The 25,716-nt window shown below is 45.7% G+C and overlaps 1 protein-coding gene across 1 annotated transcript in view; it reads left to right on the forward strand.

Moving 5' to 3' along the window:
* Positions 1–3,275: 3,275 nt before the first annotated feature.
* MOGAT1 (monoacylglycerol O-acyltransferase 1) overlaps positions 3,276–25,716 on the forward strand; it is a 128,463-nt gene continuing 106,022 nt past the window's right edge. The window contains exon 1 of the mRNA XM_069727666.1: positions 3,276–3,372. The gene's annotated coding sequence lies outside the window, so the exon portion shown is untranslated. The remainder of the gene's footprint in view (positions 3,373–25,716) is intronic.

The following is a 25,716-nucleotide window of genomic DNA, read 5'->3' on the forward strand; positions in this document are numbered from 1 at the left end:
CCGTATGTCGGTTTTGCAAGCCTGCGAGAAAATCTCGCAGTACGGATGCCATACAGATTACATACGGAGGATGCCATGCGCAAAATACGCTGACATACCCTGCCTACGGAGGAGATACGGACCACTATTTTGGGGACTTTTCAGCGTATTACGGCCGTAAATTACAGACCGTATTTTTATACGCTGAGTGTGAGGCCGGCCTAATGGGACCACCTTGACGTTAGTTGATGGGCAGACATTATTTGGCCAAATGTTGTGCAAAGCCTCTCATTCATTTTTTTCTGATATTCGAAAGCCGTATTGCTATTCATATTTCATATATTTCACATTGACATGTTTAGCATGATAGAGTGCAACCTTTTTTGTATATAAATAGTAATGAGTGTGTCGGGCTGACACTTTTTCATTACAAACCCTAGACCTAGGTGTCAGCATCAGCATGAAAAAGGTGGTGTTGGACCAAGAAATTACATCAAGTTTAAAAAAAAAAAAAAAAAAAATCTATCTTTAGCTCAAAAAAGCAATCATTGCTGTACAAAAACGCATACAGAAATGTGTCAAAAATGCACCAAAAACGTGCTTTTTTTCACAGCGTTTTTCCTACCAAAAGATGCCGAAAGCTTGTAGACATATCTGCAAGCAAATACTCAACGTGCGCACATAATAATAATAATAATAATCTTTATTTATATAGCGCCAACATATTCCGCAGCGCTTTACAGTTTAACAGTTTCAAACACAACAGTCATAGGTAACAATGTTAACAATACAGTAATAAAGCAAAATAAGACAAAATAAGATAACCCTGCTCGTGAGAGCTTACAATCTACAATGAGGTGGGGGAGATACAAAGTACAGGTGTGTATTTACAATGATGTATTTACAATGATGGTCTAGCCATCTTCATGGAGTGGGGGGTAGATGGAGATACTGAATGGGCTACACACACACACAAGCATAAAATGAGTTTGATTAGGGAACGTGATAGGCCGCTCTGAACAAATGAGTTTTGAGGGAGCGCCTAAAACTATGCAAGTTGTGGATGGTCCTAATATCTTGGGGTAGAGCATTCCAGAGGATTGGTGCAGCACGGGAGAAGTCTTGTAGTCGGGAGTGGGAGGTACGGATTAGTGCAGAGGTTAGTCAAAAGTCGTTTGCAGAGCGCAGTGGTCGGCTAGGCCGATAGACAGAAATGAGGGAGGAGATGTAAGGGGGTGCCGCACTGTGGAGAGCTTTGTGGGTGAGAACAAGTACTTTGAATTGTATCCTGTAATGAATGGGCAGCCAGTGTAACGACTGGCGAAGAGTGGACACGTCCGAGTAACGATTAGCCAGATGGACAACCCTGGCTGCCGCATTAAGGATAGACTGGAGAGGGGAAAGTCGCGTGAGGGGGAGGCCAATTAATAGAGCGTTACAGTAGTCCAGACGGGAGTGGATTAGGGCTACAGTGAGAGTTTTTGTTGTCTCCATGGTGAGAAAAGGGCGGATTCTAGAGATGTTCTTTAGGTGTAAGCGGCACGAGCGGGCAAGAGATTGTATGTGGGAGGTGAAGGAGAGATCAGAGTCAAACATAACACCCAGACAGCGTGCCTGCTGCCGGGGTGTTATTATGGTGCCACCCACGGAGAGGGAAATGTCAGATTTAGGGAGGTTAGTAGAAGGCGGGAGCAGAAGAAGTTCAGTTTTGGAGAGGTTGAGTTTCAGATAGAGAGCGGACATGATGTCAGAGACTGCGGACAGACAGTCAGTGGCGTTCTGTAGTACAGCAGGAGTAAGGTCAGGGGATGACGTGTATAGTTGTGTGTCATCAGCGTAAAGATGGTACTGAAAGCCAAATCTGCTGATGGTCTGTCCAATTGGGGCTGTGTAGAGGGAGAAGAGAAGGGGGCCAAGGACTGAGCCCTGAGGTACCCCGACAGCGAGAGGAAGAGGAGATGAAGTGGAGCCAGGGAACAGAACACTGAAGGAGCGGTCAGAAAGATAGGAGGAGAACCAGGAGAGAGCAGTGTCCTTAATGCCTAGTGACTGGAGCCTAGAGAGTAAGAGAGGGTGGTCAACAGTGTCGAAAGCTGCAGACAGATCGAGAAGAATGAGCAGAGAGTGGTCACCATTACGTTTTGCTGTCAGAAGGTCATTGGTCACCTTGATGAGTGCAGTTTCTGTCGAATGTAGGGGGCGGAACCCGGACTGTGAAGGGTCTAGGAGGGAATGAGTGGAGAGGTAACGGGTAAGGCGGGAGTAGACTAGGCGCTCCAGGAGTTTTGAGATGAAGTGGAGATTGGAGATCGGTCTGTAGTTGTTTCTGCAGGATGGGTCAAGGGTGGGTTTTTTTAGTAATGGAGTAATGATAGAGTGTTTGAAGGAGGAGGGAAAAATACCAGAGGAAAGGGAGAGATTAAAAATTGTAGTTAGGTCAGTTGTGACGGCTGGAGAGAGAGACTGGAGGAGGTGTGAGGGAATGGGGTCGGTGGTGCATGTAGTCGGGCGAGAAGAGGAGAGGAGCCTGGAGACTTCTTCTTCTGTGATGGGATCGAATGTGGAGAGTGAGCCAGGGGAGATGCAGGGAGGAATGGGAGTCATTGCACTTGGTGTCTGGGAGCGGATTTCCTGACGAATATTGTCTATTTTCTCTATAAAGTGGGAGGCCAGGTCATCAGTACAAATGTCTGTGATAGGGGTTTGAGCTTTTGGCCTGAGGAGGGAGTGAAAGGTGTTAAAAAGTTTCTTGGGGTTGTTGGCTAGTGAGGAGATCAGGGTGGTGTAGTAGGTCTGTTTGGCGAGGTGAAGGGCAGAATTAAAGGTCCTTAACATAAATTTGAAGTGTATGAAGTCTTCTGGTGTGCGAGTTTTCCTCCATAAGCGTTCAGCACACCTAGAGCATCGCTGGAGAAATCGGGTTTGCGATGTGAGCCAGGGCTGTTTCACTCTGTGTTTGGAGGTTCTGAGGGTGAGGGGAGCTACTTGGTCTAGGGTGCTTCTAAGAGTGTCATTGAAGTGATAGCACATAGCTTTAGAACTTGTTCTAGAAAATAAAGGTGACTGTATGCAGATATGGAGGTGTTTATAGAGCTGTACGTCAATGTTTTACTTTTTCATGTACAAATATTCTATTCAGAAAGAAGAAAAGGATGGGAGCTCTAGTGCCGCCTGTTGGGGGTAGTAATCACGGAGTAGCAGGACAGATGGTGCAATACCCAGAGCTGGCTCTCCTGGGGTGCGGGAGGGGTTAACATCAGCTGGGTGTCAGACTCCCAGCACCTCCCCTGGTGTCTAATGTCAGCCCCACAGAACAAGACTCACTAGTTCTAGGGAGAGGATATCCTACCCATGCTAGGAAGTGCAGTATAGGAGGACACAGCCAGTGAGGAGGTGAGTGACTGCCATGTGCTGCCATGACTCCCAGCACTCTGTACATTGCTGTATGGGACTGATTCTGGGGGTTACACTGAATTCCATCCTTCTGGGCTCTGCTCCTCTCTGACTGCACACAGAACATTTGTCAGAGCTTTCACTGATCAGATCTTCATGACTAACTGTCCAGGAATTGTCATTGGTGATGAGCGAATCTTTAAAATTCCTGTTTTCTTTCCATATTTTTTCTAAGCTGCTTATTAGGCTGCCGTCACACTAGCAGTATTTGGTCAGTATTTTACCTCAGTATTTGGAAGCCAAAACCAGGAGTGGAACAATCAGAGGAAAAGTATAATAGAAACATATGCACCACTTCTGCATTTATCACCCACTCCTGGTTTTGGCTGAGAAATACTGAGGTAAAATACCGACCAAATACTGCTAGTGTGACGGCAGCCTAACTCGCTGTGACTCTGTAGCCCGACAATCCCGTTTTCCCACCTCCACCAGTGTCCTCTGTAACCCCAAGTGCATGTACAGTCAGAGCTTTGGTTAATTGTAGTCCATTTTATATCTAGGCCAATGTGATATATAATATAGTGTGTGTTATATTTGCTTGAGCTACATTTTAGAATGTGTTCATGAATTGCAGTCAAGTCGTTTAGGCTATGTTCACATGTCCAGTAATGATTCAGTAACAATACATTGGCAGAGAAGTTGTGCCGATGACTCTTGTCTGTTTTTAAATGGTCGACTTCATCTGGATACGTTTTTTAACATTATTGGCTACGGGCTGCGCATCCATTAATTAGCCATCTGTTAGCTTTCATCTGAAATCGATCCTGTAAGCAAAAAACTGACTGCTAATTAACGGATCCTCATTTTTTACTTGCTTTTCCCCATTTGAATGTGTGAAAAAAGCGGCAAAAATAATGAAAGAATTACATATTTTTACAAAAACACTACTGCAAGGAAAAAAGCAGCTTGTGCATGAGATTTCAGAAATTTCATTCACTTTGTTGACCTTGTAGAGTGCAGTGTTTTTTTTTTGTTTTTTTAGGCTATGTGCACACGATGCGGATTTAGTGCAGATCCGCAGCGTTTTTTTCTGCAGAAACGCTGCGGATCCGCAAAGTGATTTACAGTACAACGTAAATCAATAGGAAAAAAAATGCTGTGCTTATGGTGCGGAAATTTCCGCATGAAAAACGCTGCAGATCAAAAGAAGTAGCATGTCACTTCTTTTTCGCGGATCTGCAGCGTTTCTGCACCCTTCCATTATAGAAATCCGCAGGGGTAAAAAACGCATGAAATCCGCAACAAAAACGCACAAAATCTGCATTAAAGTGTCAAATCTGCACCTGCGTTTTCTGCCAGGAGATGCGGATTTTGTGCAGAAAATTCTGCACCCCAATCCGTAACATGTGCACATAGCCTTAATCCTTGAAAAACGCAGCATGTGTCCGAGATCAGTGTGTTACATTATACCAGGATGGTACAGTGTTTCCATGTGATACGTATATTGGCCACTGATCACAAGTTCCAGGCATCTTTGCTGGGGTAGACTTCAATGTAAGTTGCATGCAGCTTGCAATTCACTTGTGCCAGGTCTGCACATTACTTAGTGTCTAATGGGTGCTGCGAATCCCTAATCTCAGGCAACTGTCAAATAAACCGTATCCTGAAATAGTTGTGCAAATAGCAGACAAATCGCACATGTTTTTTGTTCGCACAACATGAAGTTGTTACCGCCTCTGTGCCACCCGTGCCTACATGTGAATCTCTTATTCACGCAGATTGCAATGATTCAATCTCTAAGGCCTCATTCACACATCTGTGGTTAAACATGTGCGTGCAAAATAGGTGCCAGTGTCCTCAGTGATGTGAGTCAGTGTTTTTCACGGATGGATAAATTTATAAAACTCTTCCTATACCTCGCAAGACCTATAGATTTGTATTGACCCTGCTCATCTGTGCTGCTGGGAAAACATTGACAAATTTGTGTGTTTTTTGCACGGATGCACAGTTCATGAAAACAGACAAGTGAGCAGCATCATAGATTACAGGAGTATATGTTGTAGTGTGAAAAAAATGGATGCAACAGGGATGTCTGAGTGAGATCTAAGGGCATGTTTACACAGGGTGGATTGTCTGACATGATTTTTCTAAAAAGCGCAGGAAGATCTGCAGCAGAGAACTTGTGTAAAATCCTGCCAATATGGGTGCAGATTTGTCAGTAAACCAGTATAATTATGCACATTACACTCACATTATCTGGCGCATCCATGGCTCCCTGCTAAGGCTACGTTCACACTAGCGTTGCGCCGCCCTGCGTCGGCGACGCAACGCGCGACGCACGAAAAAACGCGCGCAAACGCGCGCGTTTTGCGACGCGTGCGTCGTTTTTTGACCAAAATCGGATGCACAGAAAATGCAACTTGTTGCATTTTCTTGCGTCCGACGCTAGCGTCGGAAACGACGCAAGTGTCGAAAAACGCCACCCTAAAAACGCACGGGTCCCCTATGTTAAACATAGGGGCGCGTCGCCGCTGCGTCGCCGGCGCAACAGCGACGCACATTGGCGGAACGCCATTGTGAACGTAGCCTAAGAGACTGAGCCATACAGACGCACCAGGTAAGGGGAGTGCAGTGTTGGCTTTTATTTTATGTTTTTTTTTTGTTTTGCAAATTTTTCTCAAAACTATGAAGTAATCTACAGAGAAATCACTAACAAATTCATAACTGATCCTGAGCATAATGACACAAAATCAATTTCTATGCAGATTCCATCTGGATTTTTTTCTCCAGGATATTGTTGATTTGTTAAAAAAAAAAAAAGTGAATGAAAACTCTTGCTGCAAAATTACCCTCATAACTGCCCCCTACATAGAATCTGTCACCCCCAAAATGCATATTGAACTCTATATTGATATGCGGGACTTGTCCCTTATATACTTGCACCAACACTGCATTTTCATGATATTGTGCTTGCCAAAATTAAAATGCATGTGAGGGCCTTCGGCGAACTCGTAGCACGGCCAGTGGCTTAGTACACCGATGTTCCCCCTCAAATTACATTTTGGGAGCTCTCACTGCTTGTGAATGGCAGTGCACATGTAACACCCCAGGTAACCAGTTGTTACAGTGATGTTGCCTTCCTTTCGGGGAGGGTGATGTCATGCTTGGAGGCAAGGAGGATTCCCTTTACCAGATAACGCACCTACATGCAACACATTCTGAATCCAGGCCAGAAGGGGGAGCTCTGAACCCGGATTCAGGGGTGCTTCCCCCAGATAAATGTATTCTGGTCTGGAGGAGGAGTTAGCCAGTTGATAGCAGAAGTGGAGGAGAGGAGTGAGAGCAGAGAGTGGGGCCGTGCAGCCACATGTGAGCTGCAGCTCCAAGACTGATAATAATCCTGAAGGGTTGGAATGTAGTGAGCATCTGAGGAAAGGAACAAAGGAGAAGGGCTTAGAGGGGAACTGTGACCAGGCCCCCTCTGAGTCGAAGCGCAGGAACCGGGGAATGGGAGCCCGAGGTTGTGTTGAACTCTAGGTCGCACAGCAGAACCGGAGGGCAAAAGGACTTTAAGTAATTTGCCCGCACCCACACCTGAATGTGCAGCAGTACACGAAGAGCCCGGGTCGTGATAGAGACCCTATAAAAAGGCTCGCACTGCCCACCATACGGGTAACTGTCCCAGGACAGGAGAGAGAGGACTTTGTCAGGGAGCCACAGGCAGCAAGGACCTCGCATATGAGCCTGAGCAGGAAGGCTTACGGACCTCACCTGGGAGACCTTCTGTCTCTTCCCCAGTATCCTGTAGAATGTAAGTCCGCAAGGACAGGGACCTCTCCCCTCTGTACCAGTCTGTCATCGTAAATTTGTGTACTGTAAACGATATCTATAACCCTGTATGTAACGTCTTTCTCATGTACAGCACCATGGAATTAATGGTGCTATATAAATAAATAATAATATATATCTCATAAAAGCCGGTAATTCAATTGCTGGCTTTTGCTAACTCCTTACCAAACCCGACAGCATATGAGACATGGTTTACATACAGTAAACCATTTCATATCCGTTATATTTTTATATATCCCTCACTAATAATGTTAGTAATGTTTGTGTGTGTGCAAATTTTGGGAGCTCTAGGTGTTAAATTAAAGGCTTAAATCACGGAAATAACTGGCGTGGGCTCCCGCATAATTTTCCCCGCCAGAGAGTTAAAGCCAGTGACTGAGGGCAGATATTAATAGCCTAGAGAGGGACCATGGTTATTGCGCCCCCCCCCCATCTGTAATATGCGTCTATTCTGGCACTTAGCCTCTCTCTTCCCACTCCCCTGTAGCGGTGGGATATGGGTTAATAAGGGGTTAATGTCATCTTGCTAATGTAAGGTGACATTAAGCCTGGTTAGTAATGGAGAGGAGTCAATAAGACACCTATCCATTATTAAGCTACTAGTCTGAAAGGGTTAAAAAAAACACACACATTAAGAATAAAGTATTTTAATGAAAGAAAGACACAGGGTTTTATTATTCTTTATTGTACGCTCAATCCAACTGAAGACCCTCGTTCTCCTGAAAAAAATAAAAAAGCAACAATATCCCATACCTGTCCGCCGTACAGTCATGTCCCACACTGTAAATCCATCTGAAGGGGTTAAATACAGTTACAACCAGGAGCGCTGCTAATGCTGCGGCTCCCAGCTGTAAAAGTCAGGGGAATGAATGAAATGAAGGTAACGTAGCTTTGGTGACTAGCGGTGCCGTCACCGAAGCTGCGCCCCCTGGTGGCATAAACTCATATGAACTGTAGCGTGGGAATTTTTCTGAATATTTTCTCACTGGTCAGTGCTTGGTCACATCATGTGATGGTGATGATCAATACTCACCTGTCTGCACAGTTATGGCTCGAAGTGATAACAGCTATTGACTTTTTGTTGTTGTTGTTGTTGTTGTTGTTATTGTTTTTTATATAGATGTAAATATACAATTTGTAACGCATATTGGTTTCACTTTTTTTTTTTGTCTGTCATTACTTTTAGCATATTGTCAGGTAACAAGCAGGAATATACAAATACTGTACTACTGATATTGCTGAAATACTGACCCAGGCCCTGATCATTTCCCACCCTGATTGCTAATTAGTATATTACTCATCCAACTGGCTCTGCTTCAAACCTTTGTGAGTGCAGCCGTAATACTGGGCTTACACGAGTCGACCACAACAGTTAACCACCAATCAGCTAATCTGCAGCCAACTAATGGCCCTTTTTAGACCGTCCGAGCACGATTGTGTGCACAGAGCGACGGTTCATGCTATGCACATAATATGATCATTGTATCAGCAGCACATGTCCTAGCCACATTGGGAGATTTGCTGCCAAGAATAATACTATTTAATCAAGTTTAAAAATTGTCGCACTAACAAGCAAACATTTTGCTTATCTGTCTGCTGATTGCTGTCCTGTTTGGATGGCCTCCTATTCGGAAACGAATGTTCCTAGGAAGGATTGTTCCTTATTGACCTGTCTAATAACCGCATAACGCCCCATTCAGAAGTTTGTATTTCACAGTGTATCACAGTTCTTGTCTCCATTCTAGCATACAGGGATGCCACCAAGTGGACCTCCAAAAAATCACGACAACATGTCTGTTTTTGTTTCTGGTTATAGATAAGTCGCTCATACAAGTCTGAGAAAATCATGGAAGGCGTCGGTGTACAATTGCATGCGCGCTCCATAATGAACATGTCATGTTTAGGAAAAGCTTTAAACTCATACGTAAGAACTGACGAAATGCTGATGCAAAAAAAATGATCAAGAACGGTCGTGTTTTTACGTCCCAGAAAAATCGCAGTCGTCTGAATAATGCGTTTGAATAATCTTTTAGGTGCTATACATATGAATAAACAAAATAAGTCGTGTGAATTCAACCATGATGAATCTTCAACTGTTTTGGTGATTGTTCTTTACTACAAATGAAAGAATCATTGTTGATCAAACACAGTCCGGACATGTTGGATTTTTTTTTTTTAGTTAAAAAACAAAAAACAAAACTAGATTCCAATTCCAACCCTATTAATTCTAGAATCTTATTACTCAAACAGCTTTATGCCGACTATACCGCTTTAACGGTCTACACATATGTTTATCACAGTAGTGAATGCTTTTGGCATATAATTTACCCTGGTAAATACTTTTGCAATAAAATCAACCACAAGCAGGAATACATTCAGTAATATTGGCACATTATCTGGATAATTCTGCTTGTTGGCATACCCTGAGAAGTAGCAGATTGCGATCATTTAGTCTGCCTGCCAATAGCATGCTGTGTCTTCATTGGGTATGTTTCTGCTTTTTTATCCTGAAAAACTTAATTAATTGATCTGATTTGCCTGTATAAGGCCAGGGTCACACCAATGTCATGCTGTAACACTCGCACACCAGAAAATAAAAATGCTCCAGCTACTCAGTTAGTGATTTAAAAAAAAAAAAAACAATCTTACACCTTTTTAATTTTATACACTAATAAATGAACAAAGTCCAAACATTAAAAAAAAATTTGTGGTAGATTCCCTAATGAATTTGATGCATCTCTAGTGACCATGCACCAACGCAAGAAAATGTCCTACAGTGAAGGTCTGGCATTCATTTCTGTTGTAATGTTCCCTCACTTTTGTGGTGATATATAGGGGGAATAGTCAAGCAGAACCAACAAATTCACCATATTTATCTCCCTATATCCGAGCTCTGCCCGCCTCTCAAAGTTGGCAATTGTGCAAAAAATTTTGCAAAATTTTAAGTTTACTGCTTGACAGGCCCAGATTTAGGGGTGGGCCCAAGGGGCCTGTGCCCTGGGCCACCCACCAAGCGGGGGCCTCCCACTAATATAGGGATAAATATCTCAAAACATGTAAAATACACGTCTCTTTGCTGTGATCCGTTTCTAATGATAAGGAACATTTAACAAAAGAGAAACTATTGAAAGCGTAGAGACTTGGCTACGGTCCTACATCTCAGTGGCTGGCGCAGAGCGGCAGAGTCATGGCACCTGACCTGCTTCAGCATCCACTGACCTGGCTAGCCAGACTTCCTTAGTACCCTCCCTGTACCTACTGCTTAGCTTATGGCATGCGACAGCCTTCTCCGATCCCAACAGAAGCTTCTAGGCGCTACCTATTCAGCTATATGATCGCTCCCTCAGATTAGATCAGATGAGAGTTTGTTCAGCTACCTTCGAGGAAGGAGGCGGAGCCACAATGTCGGCGCAAGAAGAGGATTCTCCACCGCAGAGCGCGGCAAGACTTCACTCTGGATCTTCAGTCCCTGAAGATCCAGAGGTGAAGAGGTTCAGCATGGCTCCCAACCGTCCCTCATTGTGCGGGACTGTCCCGGTTTTAATGCTTTGCCCCGCTGTCCAGCACGGGACGCTCTGCTTCCCGCAGACAGCAGGAGAAGCAGCCGACACGTCCCCTTGTGTTAAGTCACGCCCCTTCCCCTGCAGTCTGTTTTTCTTCCAGTGTGTGCGGTACAGCTCAAAGGGAGAGGGGACATTTTTGAGGTACGTGTCATGCCCCCTTGTTAGGCCACGCCCCTTCCGGTATGTTCCTGAGTGAGTCTCCAGTGTGCGTGTGGTACAGAACTTCAGAGAGGGAGACACTGAGAGGGGACACTTCTGTTCTTTGAGGCACATAAGTTACAACACAGTCACCACCTCCAGGGCTTATCTGCCAAACACAGCCCTGGGTGCCGCAATAAGCAGCAGACCAGTGGACTGCTGAGCTAATCATGCCTGGCTAGTAAACTAATCGTGCGTGGAATGAGTGGGGTTGAGCAGGGTGGGATGGAAACACTCACAGCCTCCTCTGTTACTGGCCTCTGCTGCTGTGATTGCAGATCAACGTATCAGGTATGGAGAAGTCTGTGCAGTTAGCCATGTGTGTATGAGGCGTATGGAGTGGAGCTGAATGTGTACGAGGTGTATGGAGCGGAGCCATGTGTACGAGGTGTATGGAGCGGAGCTGAATGTGTATGGAGCGGAGTTGTGTGTGTACGAGGTCAGGTGTATGGAGCGGAGCCTTGTGTGTATGAGGTGTATGGAGCGGAGCCGTGTGTGTACGAGGTGTATGGAGCGGAGATAAATGTGTATGAGGTGTATGGAGTGGAGCCGTGTGTACGGAGCGCAGCCGCGTGTGTAGGAGTAGCTATGTGTGGCCATTATACAGTATGGAGCATCATGTGTGGCCATTATACAGTATGGAGCATCATGTGTGGCCATTATACAGTATGGAGCATCATGTGCGGTCATACAGTATGGAGCAACATGTGTGGCCATTATACAGTATGGAGCAACATCTGTGGTCATTATACAGTATGGAGCACTGTGTGGCCATATTTTTTGGTTTACAATTATTCTTTATGAAACAGTGTGATCAGCAGTGCTAAATGGGTGTGGTTGGGATGTGGATATGGGTGTGACTAGTTATGAATGGGTGTGGTCAGAGGCGTGGCCTAAAATTTGCTGCGGCACTCGTTGCGCGCCGCAGACTTTGTCCCTCTTTCCCATCTTCAAAAGTTGGGAGGTATGGGTTCAGTCTTCAGTGTCGCGGTGGCTGAGTATGATGTCTGTCTGTGTGTATCTGTCTGTGTATCTTTCTTGCAGATCCTGTCCCTGTCCTACACAGTACCATACTGTATATAGAGGTCCACACTTTATCCTGCAATAGTGTGTCTGTGTATACTGTATGTATATAGTGTGGACCTGTTTACAGCACGATGCTGTGTATACACTTTTATACAGACCCTCAGCCTCTATTCTATACACAGCCAGCACAGCAACAGCCTCTGATATATACAGGTAAACAGCCTCTGACATATACAGCCCGGCAGCAGCCCTCAATAAATATATATATATATGTTGAGTCCTCTTCCGTCCCTGGCTTCCTGGATTGAGGAATCCAAGTAAATGACACGCAGCACAAAGGTTGTGTGTTCATAAACAGGGGTAGCCCCGGAGCACGCCTGCCTCACTGGGCGCTGCCCCTTCTTTATATAGTAAGAAGTTAGGCATTTACAGACATGCGCACAAGCGCTCATATTTCATAATCACTTACAAAGCAAATCTATACTAGTGAACAGTTACAATATCTGGTAAGTGGGTGAAAGGCTACAATATCAAGGAGAAATGCGCGCGTGATTACTTCTATAAAAGGAAATGTCAAGTTTGCTGTGCAGAAGCAGATTTCATCTGGGAGACAAAATGGATCCTTTGGTTCAGTCTGGTCTCCACAATTCCCCCCTTTGACATATTCTTTTATAATTTGTCATAAATTTTTGCATGAAGCTTGTGCATTTTCTTCTTTATGCGGCAGTATACTAAAATATAAAAGAAAATTAGTACGGCAATAATAAACTTTATACTCTTGCATCTATTACACAAAATTTATTTGTGCATACTGAGATACCCTTGAGTACAATCTTGAATAACACATATATGATTACAATAATCATAACTATATGTATTATGCTCTGCATAATCCCGGCAACCCACCCACCGATCCCTCTGAACCAGTTGGCTGGGTTAAGAAAAGAAAAGGTATCTGACCACCAGCTATCCTTATTCTGGTCATTGTCTTTGTCATACTGATCCCTGAGTCGTTGTACGTCCTTTAATTTGAATGTCATACTCATAGTACTATTCGGGTCTATATAATGACAGCAGGTGGGTCCAATGATTTGACACATACCCCCTTGTGAGGCAGTTAGGTAATCCAATACCAGGGTATGTTGGTTGACGACTATTATAAGTTGATTCTGTACAGCTACACTAGTGTTTAGTATATCTAATATATCCCAGATCTGATCATCTAGATAATCCGTGGCTCTAACTAATTTATCCCACATTTGTGTTAACATAGGATAAATAAAAATGGTACTAGCAATTTTGTTGGGAATTCCCATTTGTACTATATGTGGCCTCCCCGAGGGACATGGTGAGTTATCTGCAGCTCTTTTATATAGTGTGTGCTTGGGTACGGCTTGCATATTCACTTGTTTATTTGAAATTATGAAAGTAGCTGGGGTTAGGCGTCCTAATGTACAAGTACCCTTTATACCTACGGGAAGCCATTTATATGCTCCTTCTCCGCATATCCAAAATGTACCCTCAGGCAGATCCCACAAAGCTGAGTGCTGCAATACCAATCTGTGAGCCAAATCCACAAAACTAGATACATTTTGAAGCATACACCAAGAGGGTTTTTGTCCTAAGGGGCTACAGTACCCGGCTGCGGGATTACCACATACATGCATTCCGTTGACATACTCATCAGATTCATTACAAACCAGGTTCCCCGGCTTACTTGTACAACTGTTATCATCACCTTGGGGGAACAACTCAGAATGTTCCCATTTTCTATTATGTATGTATCTTTCCAATACTACAGGTTTGAAAGCATCAGAGGGAGGGGCGGTTGTACTGAAACTGAGCTGTAGATTTTCTGTGGGGACCTGTCCTAAATTAGTTAATCCAGTCTTATTCCTAGGGACCCAGGCTCCACCCTTATAGGCCAAATATTGTAGATGTGTACTACTCCCTGAGAGATTACCCTGCCACCAAGGAAATTCTACCCATCCCACAATCGGTATGGCGATTGTAGTATTCCATAGCCTAGTATTACCAGTTTGGTTGTTGGCCAGGTTGTCTGAACAATTAGGCCAAGCGAATATTTCTTCTGCTGATACGGGAACTGCTAGAAAAGGTATACTTGTGGCTGATACCGGCGAATGGGTACAGATCCAACAATCTGTCAGGGTTTGTGTATTGTTTAACAAGTCGTGCACTAATTTTCTATGATGTTGTACGAATCTATTGTTCAAAGGGGCTAAAGAATTTAGTCTTTATTCAGTCGCCATGACAGCACAACGAGAGAGGGGATCCGCCCTTCAGGGACAGGAAACCTCAGACATAAAAAGGGCGGCACCTCACTCCCCCGTCAGTTGGTTTCCTGTCCCTGACAGCGGAACCTCTTCAGACAGACCTCAGGAAGAAGGTTGAAGAAAAGAAGAATCCCACTCCTGACAGGCCGATACAGGTAGCGGGGGTCCCCTGCCTCGGTCTGGTCAGGAGGTTGGTAGCACCACACGGCAGGGGGACTGTTGGTGTAGGTGGCAGCAGGAGGAAGCAACCCAAGGGAGGTGGGTTAGCTTCTTAGGTGTCCGCATACCTGGTAAGTAGGCCGTGCACCATGTCTGTGGGGCCTCTGGGGTCTGTCCACCGCTGCCGCTGTGGTCCGCTTTGGCCGGGGAGCGCTGCCGTCCCTGTCGGCGTGTCTGTCCTCAGCGCCGCAGCCGTGACCGGAAGGGGCGTGTCCGGATGACGCGGCGAGCGGCGCGGGGTAGTGACGCGGCCGCGCATGCGCTGTAGCGCTTTCTTCCCTGGCTAATGGCGGCGCCCAGGGACGGAGGGAGGATTATGGCCACAGGGGGTCCGGCGGTCAGCATGGGGGCGCGGCTCACAGTGGACGGAGCCTATCGGTGTAATACCGATTAGCGGCACCTGGAGGAAGCCCTGCTGACCCCCATCCGGGGGTAGTACCTAGGGGGATGTATTTTAAGAGCTGCACAGACGCCTCTACTTGTTCCTGTCCTCGTTTCCTACATGGAGTCACCGGAGGGAACTCCGCAGCTGTGCGGTGAACAGCAGCAACCATTGGAGCAGCCACAGACAGGAAAATCTCTGAGAAGCTCCCAGCGGCGTTCTAGTGGCAGTAGTCGCGCTGGTGGAGCTAAAGCTGCTCAGAAATCTACCAAATCCTCAGGCCGTAAAGATTCTCCGGCTAGAGAGGACCCCCCGATTACGGTACCATTCGTTGCAGGGATGGGTAAGTGAGCTACGTGAAAGTACGCTTTTTTGATTGCTGTCCCTCCTTGTATTCCCTCTCTCCTTATCCAGGGGAGAAAAAGTACTTCCAAAACCAAGCATAGGGAGTGTGCCGTATGTACAGAGCCACTTCCAGATGGGCATAAAAAGAAGCTGTGCAGACCCTGTATACAGCGCTTAATCGAGGAGGAGGCCCCTGACCTGACATCTACCCTTAGGGACATGGTTAAACAGGAGGTCAGGGATTCCTTAAAATCCAGTTCTCACAGGACAAGGTCCCTAAAGAGGAAAGAGATCTCATCCCCAGGTTCAGACGTGGAGTCAGAGGGTGTGAGCTCGGATTCTCATCCTTCATCTTCATCTTCAGAGGACGTAGAATCTAGTCGAGCATGCCTGTCACTAGACAGGATTAATCACCTAGTGAAAGCTGTCAACAACACTATGGGGATTGAAGAGACCCAGTCAGAATGCTCCATCCAGGACATTATGTTTAAGGGCATAGACCGTAAGTCCCGAAGGGTTTTTCCTGTAGTGGAAAAGATCAAATCACTGATTACGAGAGAATGGAAGAAACCCGAAAGAAAGGGCTCACTGCCACCAGCATTTAAAAGAAGGTATCCGTTCGAGGAGGAGGCTTCAGCTTCTTGGGACAAGGTCCCGAAGTTAGATGCAGCGGTGGCCAAGGCGTGCAAAAAGTCTTCTCTTCCATTTGAGGATCTAGGTAGCCTAAAGGACCCGCTTGATAGAAAAGCTGATGTCTTCCTTAAAGGGGCTTGGGAGACTTCTGCGGGATCCTTGAGACCGGCAATTGCGGCCACTTGCACGGCTCGGTCCTTGATGGTGTGGCTAGGCCACCTGGAAGACCAACTCAAGGATAAAGTTCCTAGAAGTGAAATCCTATCATCTATGCCCATGATCCAAGACGCTGCAGCCTTCCTTTCAGATGCGTCAGCAGATTCAGTTAGGCTGGCCGCAAGATCCTCAGCCTTGTCCAACGCAGGCCGCAGAGCGCTTTGGATAAAATGCTGGCCAGGTGATTTACAGGCCAGGTCAAAACTATGTGGCATCCCCTGTGAAGGGGTTCATCTGTTTGGTCCGGTACTAGATGAGCTGCTTGAGAAGGCAGGTGATTCTAAGAAGCGGTTCCCTCTATTGAGAAAACCCTTTTATAGGCGTGATTACAGCAGAGGATGGTCTTATCGCCGAAGAGCTGATAGAGAACCAAATAGAGATTCGTCCAGATATTACAGCAGCAGAAGAAGAGGTAGGGGGTACATGTTTAACTCCCCTCGGGACTCTAAGAAAACTCAATGACTGGCGGTCCAGGTGGGCGGTAGGCTTTTGGCCTTCTACCCAGCCTGGCTCAGGATCACCAATAGTCCATGGATACTCAGTATCATTAAAGAGGGATTAAAGTTCCAGTTCCATCAGATCCCTCAGGACAAATTTAAACTAACTCCTATCCGTTCTTCTCCTGCAGAACAGTTGGCATTGGAGTCAGAAGTTCAAGATCTCCAACAAAAGGGAGTTCTTATTAGAGTACCCACGGAAGAGCGAGGTATGGGGTTTTATTCCCCTTTATTCCTGGTTAAGAAGCCAGATGGGTCATATCGTACCATCATCAATCTAAAAAGCTTGAATGAATTCTTGCTGATCCCATCCTTTAAAATGGAATCTGTGAAAACAGCAATAAAGCTTCTTTTTCACAATTGCTTCATGGTGGTCTTAGATCTGAAAGACGCCTATTACCATGTCCCGATACATGTAAATCATCAGCGCTTTCTCAGGGTGGCGGTTTCTCTTGCCGGCACAGTAGAGCACTTTCAATATCGGGCACTCCCCTTTGGTGTTGCGGTCGCACCACGGGTTTTCACCAAGATTATGGTAGAGGTTATGGCACACCTTCATGAGCAAAACATACTAGTAATTCCCTACCTGGATGATTTATTGATTGTTGGGCATTCAGAGTCACACTGTAAAGACCAGTTGGAGAAGGTGATGGCAGCATTACATAACTTAGGATGGATTATCAATCTTAAAAAATCGCGTCTTCAGCCCTTAACATCACAGCAGTTCTTGGGTCTTATTGTAGATTCAAGTCAGCAGGAATGTCGCCTGCCGGACTCAAAGGTTGATAGTATTCATCGTCTAGCCTCAAGAGCAATTAATAATCCCGTTATCTCCTTAAGAAGTGCAATGTCACTTTTGGGTTCCCTTACTTCTTGTTTTCCGGCGGTGCTGTGGGCACAGTTTCACTCCAGGTCTCTACAGTGGGATGTTCTGCATAATTTTCGTCGGCTGGGCGCTAACCTTGATAGAAAATTTTCTCTATCTACGGAGACCACTGATTCACTAATTTGGTGGACGCACATTCCGAATCTGCGTAGAGGGGTACCTTGGACAAATCAAATAACACGAGTAATAACTACTGATGCTAGCCCCACGGGTTGGGGGGCACACTGGGAAGATGATTGCATTCAGGGTCTGTGGTCCCAGTCTGAGCGGGACACGTCTTCCAATCTAAAGGAATTGTTGGCGGTAGAACGCGCCTTGAATGCATTCCTTGTACCTCTGCAGGGTAGACATGTTAGACTACTCTCTGACAACCAGGTGACCGTTGCTTATGTGAACCACCAAGGAGGTACACGGTCTAGGTCATTAATGAACGTTACAAATCGTATTTTTCAGATGGCCGAAAATCACCTACTCTCCCTTACGGCCCTTCATATAAAGGGAAAACTAAACACCATGGCCGATTATTTAAGCCGCAACGAGCTCAAACAAGGGGACTGGTCTCTAAAACCGGCTGTCTTCGATCAGATCATACGTCTATGGGGTTGTCCAGAGATGGATCTGTTTGCCAGTCGAGGAAACAAGAAACTTCATCAATTCTGTTCCCTAGACCCAAGAGACAACCCGTACGCGATCGACGCTCTTCTGATCTCCTGGAACTTCAGTCTCGCCTATGCGTTTCCCCCTCTGAATCTAATTCCTTTAGTGCTGAGGAAGATTCGGGAAGACAAAGCCCGAGTTATATTAATAGCTCCATTCTGGCCCAGAAGGTCTTGGTTCCCATGGTTAAGAAGCATGTCCATTTCCCAACCATGGATTCTCCCAGAAATTCCAGACCTCCTCTCCCAGGGTCCAGTTTTGCATCCACGAGTAGCCAACTTACATCTGACAGCGTGGAACTTGAGAGGTCACTTCTGAAAAAGAAGGGATTCTCTCAGAACCTTGTAAATACGCTGCTTAAAAGTAGGAAAGCCTCCACGACTAGCATTTATGTTAGGATATGGAGGAAGTTCCTATCAAGCTCAGGAGCACAGATCGATCAGAAACCTGATATTGCTCAGATCCTAGAATTTCTACAGAAGGGCCTAGATTTAGGCTTAGCCACCAGCACCCTTAGAGTTCAGGTTTCGGCTCTAGGGGCACTATATAATTCCAACATAGCTAGTAATCACTGGATAACAAGGTTTTTCAAAGCGGTCACCAGATCCAGGCCGGTTATTAAACAGAGAATAGTTCCATGGGACCTAAATCTTGTGCTCTCGGCTCTAACAAAAGCTCCGTTCGAGCCTATTGACTCTCTCCCAATCAAGATCCTGTCGGTCAAAACAGCCCTCTTAGTTGCCCTCACATCGGCTAGAAGGGTTAGTGATCTACAGGCATTGTCCAGACAACGTCCATATATGCAATTTACGGAAGATAGAGTGGTGATGAGGCCTGACCCTCTTTATCTTCCAAAGGTTGCGTCAAAATTTCATAGATCTCAGGAGGTGGTCCTGCCTTCATTTTGTCCTAATCCCTCTAACGATAAGGAACAGAGATTTCATTGTTTAGACGTACGTAGGTGCCTTCTCAAATACATTTCAGTAACAGACACCTGGAAGAAAGATCACTCCTTATTTTTATCCTACCAGGGAGTTAGGAAGGGGCTTAGAGTATCAAAGAATACGCTAGCCAGATGGATTAGGGAGGCGATATCTCTTGCTTATACCGCAGGTGGCGTGGAAGTTCCAGAAGGAATAAAGGCTCACTCCACTCGTGCGGTAGCCACATCCTGGGCTGAGAGAGCAGAAGTGTCGATTGAAGACATCTGTAAGGCGGCCACATGGTCTTCTCCATCCACCTTTCTTAGACACTATAGGTTAGATCTAGGTGGCTCCTCCGACCTCACGTTTGGGAGAAGGGTGCTGGAGGCTATTATCCCTCCCTAGTCACTTTTCACTTCTCTGAAAGTCTCTCGTTGTGCTGTCATGGCGACTGAATAAATACGTACGCTACTCACCTGGTAGCAGTGTTTTTTCAGGAGCCATGACAGCACCCTTATATTCCCTACCCTCTTTGCTTTATGGGTTCAACACTTCCTTTAGTTAATTCCTAAGTTTATTCACTGGGTGAATTGTACCATATATTAATATTGTTTATGTGCTAATAACCTAGAAGGTCCTTTCATACTCTATAAACCAACTGACGGGGGAGTGAGGTGCCGCCCTTTTTATGTCTGAGGTTTCCTGTCCCTGAAGGGCGGATCCCCTCTCTCGTTGTGCTGTCATGGCTCCTGAAAAAACACTGCTACCAGGTGAGTAGCGTACGTATTTCCCATGCCTTCGTTGTGGTTAACATTATTAACATCAATATCATGAGTTTTATACTGCTTTTATGCAATGGCTTGCATGTATCCATGATGCCTTTCCTTCAAGCTTGACTGATGTAGGTGTTGTCAACAGGACTTGGAAGGGTCCGTCAAATCTTGGTTCAAGAGCCTTTCTGGTGTGTCTTTTTATATAGACTTGATCACCTGGTTCCAACTTGTGACTTCCTTCAGTGTTGTCAGGATCTGGAAGGGAAGCAAAAACTTGTGCATGCACCTTAGTTAATTGTTTCTGAAGATTTTGCACATAGGAAGTCAGTGATTCAATATTTAACACAAGTTGCTGTGGAAAATAACATCCTAAATTGGCAGTCCTGCCAAACAAAATTTCATATGGAGACAGTTTAGTCTTACCCCTTGGGGTATTGCGTATTGAGTAAAGGGCCAGTGGAAGGCATTCTGTCCAAGGCTTTCCTGTTTCAGCCATGGCTTTCTGTATTTTTAATTTTAAAGTTCCATTCATGCGTTCCACCTTACCAGAACTTTGAGGATGATACGGAGTGTGTAACTGACTTTCAACACCCAACATTTTTAGTACATTTTGAAATATTTCTCCAGTGAAATGAGTACCCCTATCTGACTCGATCACTTCAGGGAGACCATAACGGGGCACCAGTTCGGCAACTAGCTTTACAGCAGTGTTTTTAGCTGAAGCCTTCCGAACTGGATAGGCCTCTGGCCACCCCGAGAACATGTCCACACACACCAACACATACTCATACCCATTACTCTTTGGCAGCTGGATAAAGTCTATCTGCAACCGTTGAAACGGGTAGAGAGGTCGGACGTGGTGCTTCATAGGGGTCTTTGCTGTCTGTCCGGGATTATGTGTCAGGCATATAGCGCATGCAGCACAATAGTCTCTTGCGTAGTTGCCAAAACCTGGAGCCAACCAGACTTGCTTTGCCAGTAGTGTCATTGCATTTGCAGACACATGCGTAGGGTGATGTAATCCACCAACTACTATCGGGTACCAGGCTCTAGGTAGACATATTAGTCCATTTTTCTTCCAAATTCCCTCTTGTTCTTCTGCCCCTTCCTTTTTCCACCTGTCCCTCTCCTCTTCTCCTGCATCTTCCTGTGCTTGTCTCAGTCTATCTTCAGTATTTTCTGTGAGGTTTACAGTATGGACCTGTTGTAAGGGTTTGACTGCTGCTGCTTTGGCTGCTTTATCAGCCCTATCATTTCCCCTAGATTCCCTAGTGTCGAGTCTCACATGTGCAGCTACCTTGATTACTGCTACTTCTTTTGTTTCTTGTGCAGCCTCTAAGATCTGTTTGATCAGAGAAGCATGTTTTACAGGTTGTCCTGACGCTGTCATGTAACCTCTAGCTCTCCAGATTACTCCAAAATCAAACACAATACCATGTGCATACCTAGAATCAGTGTATATATTAGCTGTCTGATTCTCAGCTATTTTTAGAGCTTCAATCAATGCTGTTAGTTCTGCTTCTTGTGCAGATTGTTTCGGTGGAAGCGGTTCTGCTTTGAGAGTTTCAGATTCTGACACAACTGCATACCCTGTATGGAAGTTACCTGTGTCATCTGCAAACCTACTACCATCTATAAACAGCTCTAAATCTGGATTTTGAAGTGGTGTTTCGGATACATTGGGTAAGCCTACCGTTTCTTGTAAAATGAGCTCTGTACAATCATGTGTGTCTGTAGGGAAAAAATTTGCGTGTGGATCAGTGTCCTTATTCCCCCCTTTAGACTCGAGAGGTAGCAGTGTAGCTAAATTGAGAGTCTGAAGCCTTGCAAATGTGATAGTAGAGGGGAGCAGCAAAGAACACTGCAGCCGCAAATGTCTGGCCATGGAAATGTGTTTTGGTTGGACCTGGTTTAATATCCCATAAACATCATGTGTAGTTTGAACTGTGAGTGGATGCTCTAGGACAATTTCTGATGCTTTGTCCAACAATAGTGAGACAGCAACAACTACACGTACACAGGTTGGCGCTGCTCTAGCTACGGGATCTAACCTTGCTGAAAGATATGCAATTGGTCTTTGTTTCCCTGCATGCTTCTGGGTAAGAACTCCTGTAGCATGGGAATCAACTTCTGCAGCCATAAGCTGAAACGGTTTGGTGTCGTCTGGTAGCCCTAACGCTGGAGCTGAAACAAGGGCATCTTTTAATTGTTGGAACGAAATCTGACCTTCTTTTGTCAACATGTAAGGTTCACTTTTTACACAGTCATACAGTGGTTGCATTAGTTGACTGGCATGTATAATCCATTGTCTACAATGAGACACTATTCCTAAAAATGCTCGTAGCTGTTTATGATTTCTAGGCTCATTCATCTGTCTTATTGCTTCAGTTCTTTGAGGTGTAAGATGCTTTTTACCTTGAGAAATGCAATGACCTAGAAAGACCACTTTGGTCTGACAAACTTGTAGCTTTTGTCTATTCACTTTACACCCTTCTTTTTCTAGAAAACATAGTAAACTCACAGTGGACCTTTCTGCAGTTTCCAGATCTGGGCAGCAAAGTAGTAGGTCATCCACATACTGCAAAATTACTACCTGTGGTTCGGGTTCAAACAGAGGCGTAGCTAGAGCTTTTGCCGCCCGGGGCTGGTCCCGAGCTTGGCGCCCCCCCCCCCCCCCAGCAGGAATAAGACCTCAGATGTAGAACTTTAATTGTTTCGCCGGTGAATGTTACCATCACATGATCGGGACTGCAAAAATAACCAAGTTCTGCTTACCTGACCGCGCTCCTGCTCTCTCCACGCAGCTGAAACGTGCACTCGCCGGCGACTGACAATGATGTCAGACGCCGGCGACATGCACACTGGGACTGACGTCAGCTGCCAGCCTCAGATTGGCTGGCGGCTGTTAACTATTGACGTGCGGGCGCGGGCCCACACGTCAATAGCGTTAAACAGCTGCAGCGCCGGCCGCAGCCCGGTGACCCACCCCCAGGGCCGGCTCCAGGTTTTTGAGGGCCCCGGGCAAAAGAGTCTCAGTGGGTCCCCCCCCCCCTTTTAACACATACCACGATTCATGATGCCCAGATACGGCAGAGAAATCTAGGTATAGTCCAATGCCAGATTTCACTTCTTACATGAGTGACAGCTATTGTAAATTCTACAGTGTATATATACAGGACAGGAGGAGTGGTACTGTGCAGTGTATATATACAGGACAGGAGGAGCGGTACTGTGCAGTGTATATATACAGGACAGGAGGAGTGGTACTGTGCAGTGTATATATACAGGACAGGAGGAGCGGTACTGTGCAGTGTATATATACAGGAGGAGCGGTACTGTGTAGTGTATATATACAGGACAGGAGGAGCGGTACTGTGCAGTGTATATATACAGGACAGGAGGAGTGGTACTGTGCAGTGTATATATACTGGACAGGAGGAGTGGTACTGTGCAGTGTGTATATACAGGAGGAGTGGTACTGTGCAGTGTATATACAGGACAGGAGGAGCGGTACTGTGCGATGTATATATACAGGGCAGTGGTACGGTGCGGTGTATATATACAGGAGGAGTGGTACTGTGCAGTGTATATATACAGGGCAGTGGTACTGTGCGGTGTATATATACAGGAGGAGTGGTACTGTGCAGTGTATATATACAGGGCAGTGGTGCTGTGCGGTGTATATATATACAGGAGGAGTGGTACTGTGCAGTGTATATATACAGGAGGAGTGGTACTGTGCAGTGTATATATACAGGAGGAGTGGTACTGTGCAGTGTATATATACAGGACAGTGGTACTGTGCAGTGTATATATACAGGAGGAGTGGTACTGTGCAGTGTATATATACAGGAGGAGTGGTACTGTGCAGTGTATATATACAGGACAGTGGTACTGTGCAGTGTATATATACAGGAGGAGTGGTACTGTGCAGTGTATATATACAGGAGGAGTGGTACTGTGCAGTGTATATATACAGGAGGAGTGGTACTGTGCAGTGTATATATACAGGAGGAGTGGTACTGTGCAGTGTATATATACAGGAGGAGTGGTACTGTGCAGTGTATATATACAGGAGGAGTGGTACTGTGCAGTGTATATATACAGGACAGTGGTACTGTGCGGTGTATATATACAGGGCAGTGGTGCTGTGCGGTGTATATATACAGGAGGAGTGGTACTGTGCGGTGTATATATACAGGAGGAGTGGTACTGTGCAGTGTATATATACAGGGGAGTGGTACTGTGCGGTGTATATATACAGGAGGAGTGGTACTGTGCAGTGTATATATACAGGGGAGTGGTACTGTGCAGTGTATATATACAGGGCAGTGGTACGGTGCAGTGTATATATACAGGGCAGTGGTACTGTGCAGTGTATATATACAGGGCAGTGGTACGGTGCATTGTATATATACAGGGCAGTGGTACGGTGCATTGTATATATACAGGGCAGTGGTACGGTGCATTGTATATATATAGGGCAGTGGTACGGTGCAGTGTATATATACAGGGCAGTGGTACTGTGCAGTGTATATATACAGGGCAGTGGTACGGTGCATTGTATATATATAGGGCAGTGGTACGGTGCAGTGTATATATACAGGGCAGTGGTACTGTGCAGTGTATATATACAGGGGAGTGATGGTACTGTGCAGTGTATATATTTCAGCAGCCGCCCAGCCCAGGCCCCCAGCACTTGTCCTGTATATATATTATATATACTGTCATGCAGGCTGTATAGATACAGTATATACATATACAGGACAGGTGCTGGGGGCCTGGGCGGCTGCTGAAGTATATAATATACAGTATATCAGCTGTGGCCGCCCCAGGTCACCCAGACTGTCAGAATACAGGGATACATCGCACTCACTCAGGGCGGCAAGGCTTGCCAAGGAGTTCCTCCAGAATCTGCCTGTCCTGATGTAAGTTCAGCAGTCAGCGAGGGGCGGGCGGAGGAGCAGAGCAGGAGAACTCTCCGCCCACAAAACAATGTCACGCTGGCTGCCTTGTTAACCCCGATGTGCCTGCACTGCCTGGCCCTGCACTGACTGAAGAGATGCTTGTGCCAGCAGGGCTAGATGCCCGCCCCCCGCATTGTGCCGCCCGGGGCGGCCCGCCCCCCCCGCTCCCCCCTTCCTACGCCACTGGGTTCAAACCTCTGAAGGACTGTTTGTAGGGCATTTGAATAAAGAGTAGGGGAGTGTATCATTCCCTGTGGAAGGCGTGTCCACGCCAACTGTTTGCCCTTAAATGTAAATGCAAACAAATGCCAACTGTCTTGGTGTAAAGGAACCGAGAAAAATGCATTTGAAAGATCTATTACAGTAAACACTTGAGAACTGGCTGGTATCTGTGATAGTAACGTATGAGGATTGGGTACAACTGGGGTGATTGGATCTAGAACTTTGTTTATTTCTCTTAGATCATGTACCATACGATATTTGGGCATAGAACCCTTATCAAGAGTTCTCTTCTTGACTGGATACAGAGGAGTGTTAGCAGGTGATTGTATCTCTACCAAAACCCCTTTCTCTCTATATCCCTCTATCTGTTTTGTAATCGCTAGTTCCTGCTGGGCACTCACAGGGTATTGTCTGAGCTGTGGGAGAACAGTTCCTGGTTGCACAGATAGTTTTACAGGAGAGATATGCAATAGTCCCACATCAGTGTCACCCTGTGCCCACAGTGTTTCTGGGACCGTTGAGAGGTCTAGATCTGTGGTGTACTCTTTTTCTTCAGTATAATCCTCAAAAGCCTGAATTCTGACATATTGTTCTAATGTTTCTGCATCATCAGGGATAGTCAGCATGACTGTGCCATCTTCCCTAAAATTGATGTTAGCTTCTAATTTCTTCAAGACATCAGTTCCCAACAAAC

Source organism: Ranitomeya imitator, chromosome 5, assembly GCF_032444005.1.
Source record: "Ranitomeya imitator isolate aRanImi1 chromosome 5, aRanImi1.pri, whole genome shotgun sequence".
Lineage (NCBI taxonomy): Eukaryota > Metazoa > Chordata > Amphibia > Anura > Dendrobatidae > Ranitomeya > Ranitomeya imitator.